Here is a 12,670-nt window from a genome sequence, read left to right as displayed (position 1 = left end):
GTAATGAGAAATACCATGATCCTCCTGTTCCTTGCAGAGTATAAGGGAAAAGTCGAACAACAACATCTTCATTAACAACACCATTGAGATTTACGGACAACATAAAGTTAATTATATGTTCTTTCGCTAGCATGCCTGCCTTAGGATTAAACTTAGGCAACCATTTTTCAGGATGGGCCGGTATATGACTCAAGGGTGCAGGCATTAGGACTACCCATGGGTTATTCCATGGAGATTGGGCCATTGCTGAACTGCTAACAGAGGAAAGTGCAGAAGATTATCCCTGCGGTTGAGAAGATGAGGATATTATAACTCTAGGTGTTTGAGAAGGAGTTGAGGAAGTTGCAATAGGCTGATGGATGATGATCTAAAGTGTAGGAGGTGATGGTTGACTTCGCGGTGAACAGGTTGAGATGGATGATGATGATGAAAGAGTCTCACTATCAGATACTTTAGGAGACTTCCTTGCTCTCTTCCTAGTAGGTAGAGGTAATTCGGTTGCCTGAACACCAAACTTTTCGCTCTTTAGCCTGGTGAGAGTATGAGAAGGATTATATTGCGAAGTCACGCTGACTTGAGATTTATCAGATTTCTAAGGAGTTATAGAAAATCGCTGAAGCTTGTGAATCAAAGATTCAACTTCAGGAGGTTCGATAGTAGATTGTTCTGAAATGTCAGGGTTTGTAGTAGCGTCTATTGATCCAGCGACTTGTAACTGTAGATTTAAGGTTTCTGAATGCAATGGAGAAGTTAGAGGAGATGGTGAGGGTGATTTACTCTCATCATGGTGTTTAGATTTAGATATACTTGCCATTCACAGTTCGGCGCCCTCCTTCTAGCGCCAAATATCTTGAAGCCCCAAAAATCGGGTCTACAACAAGGGAGATAACCGCCCGGTCTGGACCTTGGTTGGCAACTCCTTTTCCGTTTGGTATAACAGGTCCGACTGGGGATATGGGACCAGTTTCCCAATTTTTGTGTGTGTGAGAAAGATTGATATTTCTGTTTCTAAAAATTTCTAAATGGAATACTTCTACTCTAATTCTAATCTAATAATAAGGAAATTATATTCTAATGACAGAAATATGTAAATCTACACTAACTCGGGGTCTAATCTTTCTTCTATGCGATCTAAAATGATTTCAGAAAACAACTGGTAATAAAGATCATTGAGCTTCCATGGGAAAAGAATTCAATAAAGATGAACCACTTCGTATAAAAATTTAGACGAAACAGTTGTGAAAAACATATCGCATAATGAGCTATTCATACACTCAGCATAAATAAATAGCTATCACCGTACAAAAGTGTCAAATGATAACTCGGGCATTCATACATTAATATATAAATAACTAAACTGGAAATCACTTTAACACAAGGCAGAAATAGTTAAGAGATAGAAATACCATTTATAACTAGTCCTACTCACGAGCTTCAAGTGATAACAATTTATCTCTCCTTGATCAAATATCTACTAAGAATACAAAAGTGCAACATCAATAGCAGATATCAAATGAAAACATCAATAAATCCTATTCCATTCATTCATCAAAACCTCCTTAGAGGGTACAGAAGTGCATGTTCTGGGGATAAGTTTTTGATAAATTTCAGGACCCTTCTCTAAATGCATGAGAAGGGTTTAAATACTACTAACTAAATCTAAAAATAAATTATTAAAAAAATGTAGGATGCGGTTTAAATAACCGTCCTTTTTTTTAGGAAAATGAAACAAAATTAAAGCTAAAATTGCATCTAAAATTAAACTACTTCTGTATTTGGTCCTTGAAATCGCACGCATGCAGCATCTGTTTGAGAAGAGTCGACTGGATGACTTCCACTTTTAGCTAAGCTGAGAAAAAAGAATCGACAAGAGTTGGTGCCATTTTTCTGGCCGAATTGATGATACACTTAACAGTCATCCATTTGCTATGTGGCTTTACCAAGTATGCCCGGTAATAATCCCAGTTTAACTTGGATAACCCTTGGATTGCTTTTGCCTTTTCTTGAGCTCTCTGTTTCCAATCTGCTTATAGTTGCTGTGCATTAGGTAAATATCCTGGAGTGGTCTCTGTGATCAAATTTTCTCTGTGTAAATTTTCATTTACACAATCAATAACACTGCTTGCTGTCGTGGCTGCTCCTTCTGCTACTTGCTCTGCCTCCCTCATTTGCTCGTCCCATTTGTTAAAGAACATTTCTTTGTGGTTTTCATTAATTCTTGGTGCACCTGCTCTTTTTCCCTCGCATTTTTCTTGCCAAGCGAAATATTCAGTCACCCGTTTATCAATTAGATCATAGTCACTTCGTAAACCTACCACTTGATTAGTGGTCTTATAACTTATTTCACAATAATAGTCCATTGTGATATCTTCTGGCCCAACGCTTCTTGCTACTGTAGTAATTGTCCATTCAAGGAAATGGACTCTGTGATAAATTCTGTAAGTTTAGGATTGTCCTTGTGCATCTCCTGTAAATCCTGTAACTTCTTTCCTTTCTCATCCAAACCTTTTTGATATCCTATCTGCATTTGCTGGAAGTCCTTCTATAACCTTTCAAGCTATTTCTGTGCTTCATTGTTAGCATTAGCTTGTTGCAACTATTGTTGCAAAATTTGTATCTTGTCTTCCTTCTCTTTTAGAAATTATTGTACCTCAGATGCTTTATCGATAGTTGCAGAGGCATATGCTCCTGCAATATGAGATAGTTGGGTGAGATTCTTAGTGGGATTGCTAGTGGGATCTTGCCACATCACGTCTAACTGTTCTGCGTCTTGAGAGAGCACGTTTTCCAATTTCCTTTTCTTCCTCTATCGTCTTACTACTGATTTATGCTGTGGGCTATAAAATATATCAAGAGGAGGAATTTCTTCTATTTTGAGCATAAGATTAGAGGATGGAGCAATAGGGATATGCTCCATATCTGAGACATTGCTGGCTATTCTTGTGACTACCTCTTTTGCTACTTGTTCATTGCTCACAGGTGATTTTATGGTTTTTTCTTCAAGATTGATCAAGTCGTTGAAGGTTTCGCATTCTTTGTCTAGTTCAATTGTGACTGGTGGTGGCTGAATGACGAGAGGAGGAGGATCTCTTTGCGGAGAGGCAAAAATCTGTTGTTGTAGAAGTTCCGTTGACTGGGCAGTATACTTTGCTGGCCCTTCGCTCTTATCCTATTCATTTCTAGATCTTTTAGAATGTTCAAATGTTTCTTTTCCAGACATGGATTTAGATCCGTTTGTGCTTGAACTTCCACTAAGACTAACACTTGGAGTTGGTTCCCATGTGGGTTTTAGGCGTAGTTTCTCTAAAGGAATATTGGCTAGCCTTTTTTCCCTGTATATTCTGAATATTTTAAATTCTTCTAGAGAGAACTACAATTGGGCTGCATGCAGAATTTCTTCAAGTGTACTTTTCTGTTGGAATATATCATCGAATAAATCCTTTTTTCCAGAGAACACCTTTATCTTGACTATTGTAGTGAAATTCTTGGCAACATCATGAGGGTCAAATGGTCTTCCAGAAAATTTGAATAACTGTAGACAGGTTATATTATTTACTTCTGTGAATGCATAGCCTACATCAAAAAGCGAAAAGGCCCCACAGGCTATAGGAAACTGTGGCCATATAGCCTTCTTTTTTCTTTCAGATCTTTATTTAGACCGCATTCTCCACAGGTTTGATAGGCAATCTCTCGAGCCAAGAGTTTACCAGGGATATACAAAGGTAGGACATGCGGGGGAGCAGAACTTCCAAATACCCTAACATAAGTAAACAATTCCTCCCCAAACCATCTCGCGACAGGGAGGATGTCTACCTCTGCTTCAGGCGAGCATCTTGAGGGATCTTTATCATACAACATTCTGTACAAGGGAAACATAATTCCATGATAAATCTTGTAGAAGTATGGAGTGAACTGAGATTCCCAAAATTCTTTATGATAGACATGGATGGGTAAGGGGTCTTGAGTTGTCCACTTCCAACCCATAACAGGAAACTTAGAAGCATAACATATCGCATCCATTACATATGCAGATAGGTAAAAAGGAGGATAGATTCTTTGAGAGACAGTTTTTTTAGATCTGTAACTTACAATGGCCATGACTAGGTTATCAAATAGTATTATAGGCCAATCTACAATAGTGGCATTTGTGGTGGCATCTAATAATGGTAGCCATTCCTATGAAAATTTGTTGATATTTGGCATTCCAAACAATCTACAGAGCATGGCAGTAGCAAAGCAATATGGGGAGGTGAGAGAAACAGTACTGTACATACCGTGTTTATCTTTCTTCAGCGGTTCGTCCCTCCTCGACCAGTCTTTGGTGGTTTCTGCCAGGTCCTGATTTTCTTTCACAAGTTTCTCCATAAACTGCTTGTTATAAGTTGCCTGTGGCTCCGACAAATGATATATGAGCTTTAAATCTTGTGCAACGAATGAGCCAATAAGTCATTGACCCTGAGTTTTAAACTTTTGTTTCTGATCTCAACGTTGTCCAGTATCCACTTCACCATGTCTGTATAGGGGAGAATTTTGGGTCTTGCTGCTATCCGGTGTAAGAATAAGCAAGCTAGCTCTGTAAGGGATGCTTCTGAAGAACCATTTGAGCCCGCAATAGCAGTAACTTCCATTACTCTGGGATTCTCCTCTTCAAGCAGATTATACATGCCTTCCCACGTAGCAATTCCCACGTCTCTGTTACAGGCTGTGTTTATATACAAGGGCGCGATTTCCTTTTCCTCGAAGGTCGGAGCTTTGATTTTTTTTCCCATTTCAACCTGTGTATTACTTTGTATTCACCTCTGTCCTATGTTCCTGCAATTCACAAGTGAAGTGAAAATGAATGACAAGGAAAGGTGATGGGAAAGTTTTAAATGCCGCAGACACATCAAGTATACAACTACCTAATTTATTAGCATTAAAGTGCATAACCATGTGTCAGCTTGTGGAAAATACTTTTCTTGAATAACGTGCCTGGAAGATCTGCGATGAAGCGATGAAGCGATTTTCTTCGCAACATTGCAGAACAAAACATCACAACATCACAAAATCGAAGAATCCCAAAATCATAACATCACAAGGTTGATCGCTCATGACATCTCATTATCGCTTTATCGCTGTATCGCTATATTGCGAAATCGAAATATCGTAGATCGCATGAATGTTATGTACGACAATATTTGTTAACCTATTCTTTGCAAAATCCGATCTTGTGATCGGCGACATCGTATATCGGCAAATTTTAAAGTGTTTCATGTAAGTTGTATTTGTTGGATGCGATGCGATACTATCGCGTATCACGATCTCGCAATATTGGAACTTCGGCTTGTAAGGAGGGATCCCGCTATCTTTTTGCGATGCGACTTTCCTAAGGAAAGATTTTATGTTACCTTATCATAAAACTTAGATTTTTAGATTTTCCAAGCTGGGTTTCCTAATCTTATGATGGTAATTTTATTAAAAAAAGCTATTTAAACACTACTTTGATTTCATAATTTTTTAACTAACGGTCCCCACTTATTTCTCATTAGGAGTAACACTAAATAAGAAGGGGGGTTGTTGTTGGCCACAACACAACTGTGCATTAATTTCTAAAAGAAACACACCTATTTACGTTTCTTTGTCGTTTCTAACTTGTATCAATAGCTAACTTGTAGGGCTTTGTCCTTATGCACAGTAGAATCACTTTGTCCTTATGCACAGGAGAATCAATCCTCCATAGACCTATAGACTTGCAACTCAAGAACAGCAAACATAAAAGAAAATATAAGATAATAGTAACCCGAATATATATAAAACTTCATAACTACCACCATAATATGCATAATATGCAGAGGTGACCATATTCTGAGGGCAAAATGATCTGCACAAAAAAAGGCCTACGCGGCCCTCATGCAGTGAAAAGCTCGTCCTTTACGGCCCTCGTCCAAACCCTTCTCCCTTCTATGCAGGTCCCCCTCCCTCCTCTGTAGCAACTTCACCCTCGTCAACACCCCCGCCCTCCTCTGCATCAAATGCGGATATCCACGCGTAGGAAGGGTTCATTGATGTGGTTAGGGTAAAGTTCAGTGTGTAATAGAAACCAATTTACTAACTAATAACTAATATATTAACTAATAACTAATACGTTAAACTTTTTTAAGGGTTTTTTAATGTTTTATAACATTTGTTATGAAATTAGATGACTGATTTCTGTTCAATCATCTAACAATAGATCTGACGGCTACGATGAGGACAGAAAGGCATTTGGGGGAGTTTATTTCAAAGGGAAATGCCTTACGACGTAATAAGGAGATAAACTCTGTTGTAATAGATGCACTAGCTATTCATCAATAATTATTAATAACATATTGTATCTTCCTTTGAGCTCAATTATGTGACTCAACCCCATCTAATTTCATCATTTAGTGATCTGGCTCATTTTGTAATACATGATGCCATACAAATTTAGGTCTGTGTTTTCAAGTTTTGTAAGCCCAACAACAACAACAAAAAAGGTTGCAATTTATATAAGGACCACTCAAGGAGTGTCGAGAATGCAAGGACATAATAATACTGATTCGGAAATGAAAGCCATGTTAGAATGAAGCATGGCATGATTAGCATGTGCCACATCATCAAGATGACATCAACAAAATTAACTGAATATGCGGACAATTAGATTTCACGACGTCACAATGATAACATTAGCACAACAGGTTTAAAACAACAGGTGGCAGCTCCAAAAGGCACCACATGCATCTTAGGAGGTAAGCTAAATGGTCTTTTCAATAAAAAAAATAATAGCAATAAATTCTGCCTTTTCAAATTCCACTAGGTCCTATAAAAGTTTTGAGGCCAATTAGCTAAGAAGTTCTATTTTTTATGTTTTCACGTCTAATGATAACCCTAAGCTAATTTTATGTTATTCCAGGGCCATTGAACCCATTGGATTTATGGGCTCATGTCTTCAAGCTGTAAAACTCCTCTAACAGACCCAACAACAAACCAAAGACAAATTCAAAGCAGTAGGTTGGATGGATTTATGAATAATAATGCAAGGACTACACAAAATGAAATCCATTGAGGCACGGGAGCCTGACACATCATGCATTTTGGGACCAATTAGAGGATGCAACATGTTCAAGGCAAACATAGGAGGATTGCCACTAATCCTTAATTTAGGAGCGCCTTATCACTATTAAATCACCTAAATGAGAAGCTGCTATTTACAGTAGTCCTGTTATAATGATCAGTCATAGGTCTAAATGTTATTTCATCAAGATGAAAGGCACAACAATAATATAATTTATTAATTTCTCAGCCAACATTTTAGTGTTATTCAAAAGTCTTAAAGTTATTTACTTATTTTGGATTCAGACACCCTTCAGGGCATATGATAACTATTTTTTTATGATATCTTTTATAACAGCTGCGATTTTCTTAAATTAATTACATCCCCATATGCCAGGTCCCAGGTCACACAACAAAATGCAAATCTTCATAACTATAATTCAAGCATCAGAATAGAAAGTCATCTCTAAATTTGCATTTTCTGTATAGTGTATATGAAGATTTTTCCCTGGAGCCTGGCACATCATGCATTTTGGGACCAATTAGAGGATGCAACATGTTCAAGACAAACAGAGGAGGATTCCCACTGATCCTAAATTTAGGAGTGCCTTATCACCATTAAATCACCTAAATGACAAGCTATTATTTACAATAGCCCTGCTGTTATAATGATTAGTCATAGGTATAAATTTTATTTCATTGAGATGAAAGGCACAACAATAATATAATTTATTAGTTTCTCAGCCAACATTTTAGTGTTATTCAACAGTCTTAAAGTTACTTATTTATTTTGAATTCGGACACCATTTAGGTCATATGATAACTGTTTTTTTATGATACCTTTTATAACAGCTGCAGTTTTCTTAAATTAATTGCATCTCCACATGCCAGGTCCCAGGTCACACAACAAAACACATTTCTTAATAACTATAATTCAAGCATCAGAATAGAAAGTCATCTTTAAATTTCAATTTTCTGTTTTGTGTATAAAGATTTTTCGATCACAATGATCATTAGTACAAATTGAAAAGAAAGAATCTGGAGTTGGTCTTTGCAGAGAAATTTATTCTCAAACATGCAGTCACTATTCTGAGCAAGTATAAGACAATTCTACAAATTTAACAGTAGGTTCATGGCTATAATGTTTCTCACCTAGTGACAACAATACATCAGTAATCATAATGATTACTTTACTGTCGTGGTGAATGCTTGAAGACATGCAGCACCCAAAGCCAATTTAGAATACAAATCCATATAAAAGGCAATTTGAGGAAGATGAAACATGATCAGCCAATTAGAGTTTATGAAAATTTAATGCAGAAACAATCACTTGAGTGAACGACATTGAACTCATTGTGTATAAAGATTTTGCGGTCACAATGATCATTAGTACAAAGTGAAAAGGAAGAATCTGGAGTTGGTCTTTGCAGAGAAATTTATTCTCAAACATGTAGTCACTATTTTGAGCAAGTATAAGACAATTCTACAAATTTAACAGTAGGTTCATGGCTATAATGTTTCTCACCCAGTGACAGCAATACATTAGTAATCATAATGATTACTTTACTGTCGTGGTGAATGCTTGAAGGCATGCAACCCCCAAAGCTAATTTAGAATACTAATCCATATAAAAGACAATTTGAGGAAGATGAAACATGATCAGCCAATTAGAGTTTATGAAAATTTAATGCAGAAACCAAGAACCCAGCCTGCTAATTTGATCAATGTCTGAAGTCCTAGAAAAGAGAGGTTCTAAAATCAAGGGCTCCACCAGAATGCAACCTAACGACCACAAATCAATTTCTTTTCCATAGATCGTTTCTCCATAGAGCAACTCTGGAGCTGTGTACCATCGAGTTCCAACACCAGATGTGAATCCCTGCATCACCATATCACCTTCATTTTTCCAGATCAAATCCAAATTCACAGTTTCTTCCATATCATCAAAATTAGTTTCAACTGCAGTGGATGAATCCTCCTCCCCTTCATTCTGCACTCCCTTAAAACTATCATCTTCCTCCATCAACCTTTCTCCTGGGGCATCAGCAACGATATCCTCTTGAGGAAGCTCATACTCTACTTCATAGATCGCCCTCTTGAGGAAGCTCATACTCTACTTCATAGATCGCTTCAGGCTCTTCAAGTATCCTTGCCTACAAGTATTGATTTTCGAATTTAGAGATCACTAAGTTATTGAATGTTCAGGCATCCTACTGATGAAGAATCACTAAACTTTAAGCACTATTCAGTTTCAATTTGGGCAACTATTAACCTTGCGCTTCTATGCAACGTTTGCTCGAATAGTTATAATAAAAGGAAAAATCAATTCATTTATCTAGTTTCCAAAGTGCTTTGAATCAGTCAAAATTTTCAAGATTTTAGATTGAACTTTTCACGTGTGGGATTTTTTAACATTTTGAACTACTACGAAGTTGCAGTTAACCACAAATAGGCTTTCAACATATTTTAAAATATTAAAAACCTTAAATGGGAAACATAACAGAATGTACAAACACTTCAAGAAATAGGGTCAAACAATAGATTAGAGGGCTTTAGGTCATGATGGATAACCCAATTAGCATGGCAATCAACCATCCCTTACATGATCTAAATCACCCAGGCCTTAACCTCAGCCTCGGGAATATCATTTTCTCCCTTATTCTTAGCAGACATAATGACAGAATAGAGATCGTAAGGCAAAAACTCCAAAACCAAAACTGCGTCTTCATTTTCTCTCCAAAACCACTCATAGAGCCTCACAACATTGGGGCACCCACAAAGCCTCTGCAACGCCTCAATCTCTCTCCAAGAGCTTTGATAGTCATCAACCTCCTTAAGGGCTACTATTAGACCGTCCTCCTTTCTCCACCCTTTGTACACATCCGAATAAGTTCTGCTGCCAACCCTCTCAAGAATCTCGTAACGGGCACATATTTCTTTGTTGCCATGGAGACTCCAGCTGTTCTGCACATTTTCCTCCATGTTTTGCATTCCTCAAATCTCTGGAAGACCTGTTCCCATCAAATCTTTTCGAGATTTTAACTCTCAAAACCAGCCCATCAAATCTTCTCGAGGTATTCAACTCTCAAAACCCTGAAACACTAAATCCCTATGGAGAAATCCCCAATTCCATGGTCCGGAGAACATGGCCAGTGTTTATATATCCCAAATTCCTCAATTCAAACCAACCTTCATAAGCCCAGAGAGTTTCATTTGCCCTCAGAACAAAGTATACCGAATCAAATATATTTAACATCTGAGCAGCCTTATAGATCAAACACGAACATGAAATGCAGGAGTTATGACTGAACCGACCCAATTCTGATAAACAAATTGAGAAATCTTTGCTGACTGAAATGGCGTTAAAGTCATTCGGTGATTAAATGGCATTAACAGTTCAAACATTCCCATTATGAGAATGTCAAAACTGTAAGCCTTGCTCTCCTATTCAATTCATGAAGATAATGATATTACTACTGCTATATAAATTAATTGTTGAAATGGCGTTACCTATTCGAACAGTCCCTCTCCAGCAACTCCGCCCTCCTCAACACCCTCACCCTCCTCTCCTCTGCATCAAACGCAAATATCCGCGCGCAGGACGGGTTCATTTGGTAGGTAATATAACTCATACGTTAACCTCTTTTTTAAGGTTTTTTATGTTTTATTACATTTTTTATTAAATTAGACCGCTGATTTCTGTTCAATCATCTAACAGTAGATCCGACGGCTACTATTATGACAGAAAGGCATTTTGGGGGGTTTATTTCAAAGAGAAACGCCTTACGGCATAAAAATAATAGATTTTTTTTTAACACTCATAAATATGGAAAATAAAATGCCCTTCATAGAGGAGCATTATGTCCCATCAAAATTCTCTCAACCAATTAAAAATTAGAAATAAAATTTCTTAAATATTAAAAAACTACTTTTAAACTTATTAAAAATAAAAATATTCACATTTTCATAAAACTTTAATTAAAATTATAAAAAAAAAACCAAAAAAAAAAAAAAATACAAAATCATTGTCCTTTGATCAAAACGTAATTACTATAAACCCTGCTGGTGGAAGCTAAAAAAATATATATATCAATACTATCCTATAGAGTATTTCACTCCAGTATTGTAAATCCTCAAAATTATTAAAATGAATATACAAGTTATATATTATAGAATACTATTATAAACCATTACATTCGTTACCATTAGGTTACCGTGTCAACCAAAGGAATAAAAACAATTTTAATTAAATATAATATCTCTTCGTTGGTGCGTCGTTAGTGGGTATAGAGTGTACATTGGCCCTTTATTCGTCCTTCATATATTTACTACTACTGAAAACATGTGTTTTAAATATAATATCTCTTCGTTGTTGTGAGATTTAGAGCCATCAACATTAATAGTTGAGTTAGTGGGTATACAGTGTACGCCGACCCTTTATCCGTCCATATATTTAGTAGTAGTGAAAAACCTGTGTTTTGAGAATGAGTGAAAAACCTCTATTTTCACTATTGAACATAAGTCATAGTCTATGAGAGTGCCGTGGTATTGAATATGTTTTGAGAAGATAGCTAGTTGACCTAGTCTACTTCTAAATTTATGTTTTGCTTCAATCTACTTCAAGGCCTCTCTTAATGATGTTATAAGAGGTACCGCTCATAAATATTTGGTAAATTAAGGTATAATACTTTGTCATTTAACGTATAAATATTTGGTAAATTAAGCTATTGTCCACTCATCTTTCTAAGTGAAAATGGATGAACTAGAAACATAAGCTATGAAGTCTTTAGTTACATTGAAATTTGATGAGTTAGATACAACATGCGGAGATGATAGGATAGGGATTGTTAACTATAGAGCTAATGATAGTTAACCAAACAAACCATTTTGTTAGTGACGAGGTGGGGTTAAATCAACGATGTATTTCACTATTTTAATTATCCGAGTTATTCATTAACTAACTTCTCGGATGGTCCATTAAAAGAGAAGACTACGAAGAAAAGGGGATGCTATTCAAGTTAGGCTAAATAGATATTAGTATAAATATGGTCATTAGATATTAGTATAAATATGGTTATGGTCAATATAGGTAAGTACTTTTAAATCAATTATATTAATAGTTATATAAATTTAATATTAATATCAATTCATATATAATTATAATAATTCGAATTCAGTAAAATTAAGTTATAATTAAAATATAATAATATATTATAATTACAAATATAATAATCAAGATTATTATGTTATAATTATATGCATTGATATTATAGTAATTGTAATAATAATTGTAATATTAGTATTAGGTAGTAGAGTTGAGTTTTAATATAGGGTTTTAATTTTGTATCTTAAATTAGGGTTTTAATATTATTATTTTAATTGAAGAATACGTTAAGTATTTATTTAAAGATAGTTGATTATGTTTAAACAAAGTTGAGGAGTATTGACTATTAAATATTATTTAACATATTAAACCACATTAATAAATGTGGATAATAAATTCTGTAATGTCACAATATGATCTCACATAAATTGCAATATGGTTGTGCATGTCGTTGATGTTATAAACTATAATATTAGAAACTCTAATATTAAAATCTAATATTTTAAACATAATATT

General features: G+C 35.7%; 1 pseudogene; it reads right to left on the bottom strand.

Annotated features, from left to right (window-relative positions):
- Window positions 1–8,734: 8,734 nt before the first annotated feature.
- On the bottom strand, window positions 8,735–10,163 carry LOC149239165 (cyclin-dependent kinase F-1 pseudogene; annotated as a pseudogene).
- Window positions 10,164–12,670: the final 2,507 nt, after the last annotated feature.

The sequence above is a fragment of the Pinus tabuliformis genome, chromosome 8, assembly GCF_031772625.1.
Source record: "Pinus tabuliformis cultivar Carrire ecotype Pingquan chromosome 8, CPIR1, whole genome shotgun sequence".
Lineage (NCBI taxonomy): Eukaryota > Viridiplantae > Streptophyta > Pinopsida > Pinales > Pinaceae > Pinus > Pinus tabuliformis.
This window is presented reverse-complemented; position numbering and strand designations above follow the sequence as displayed.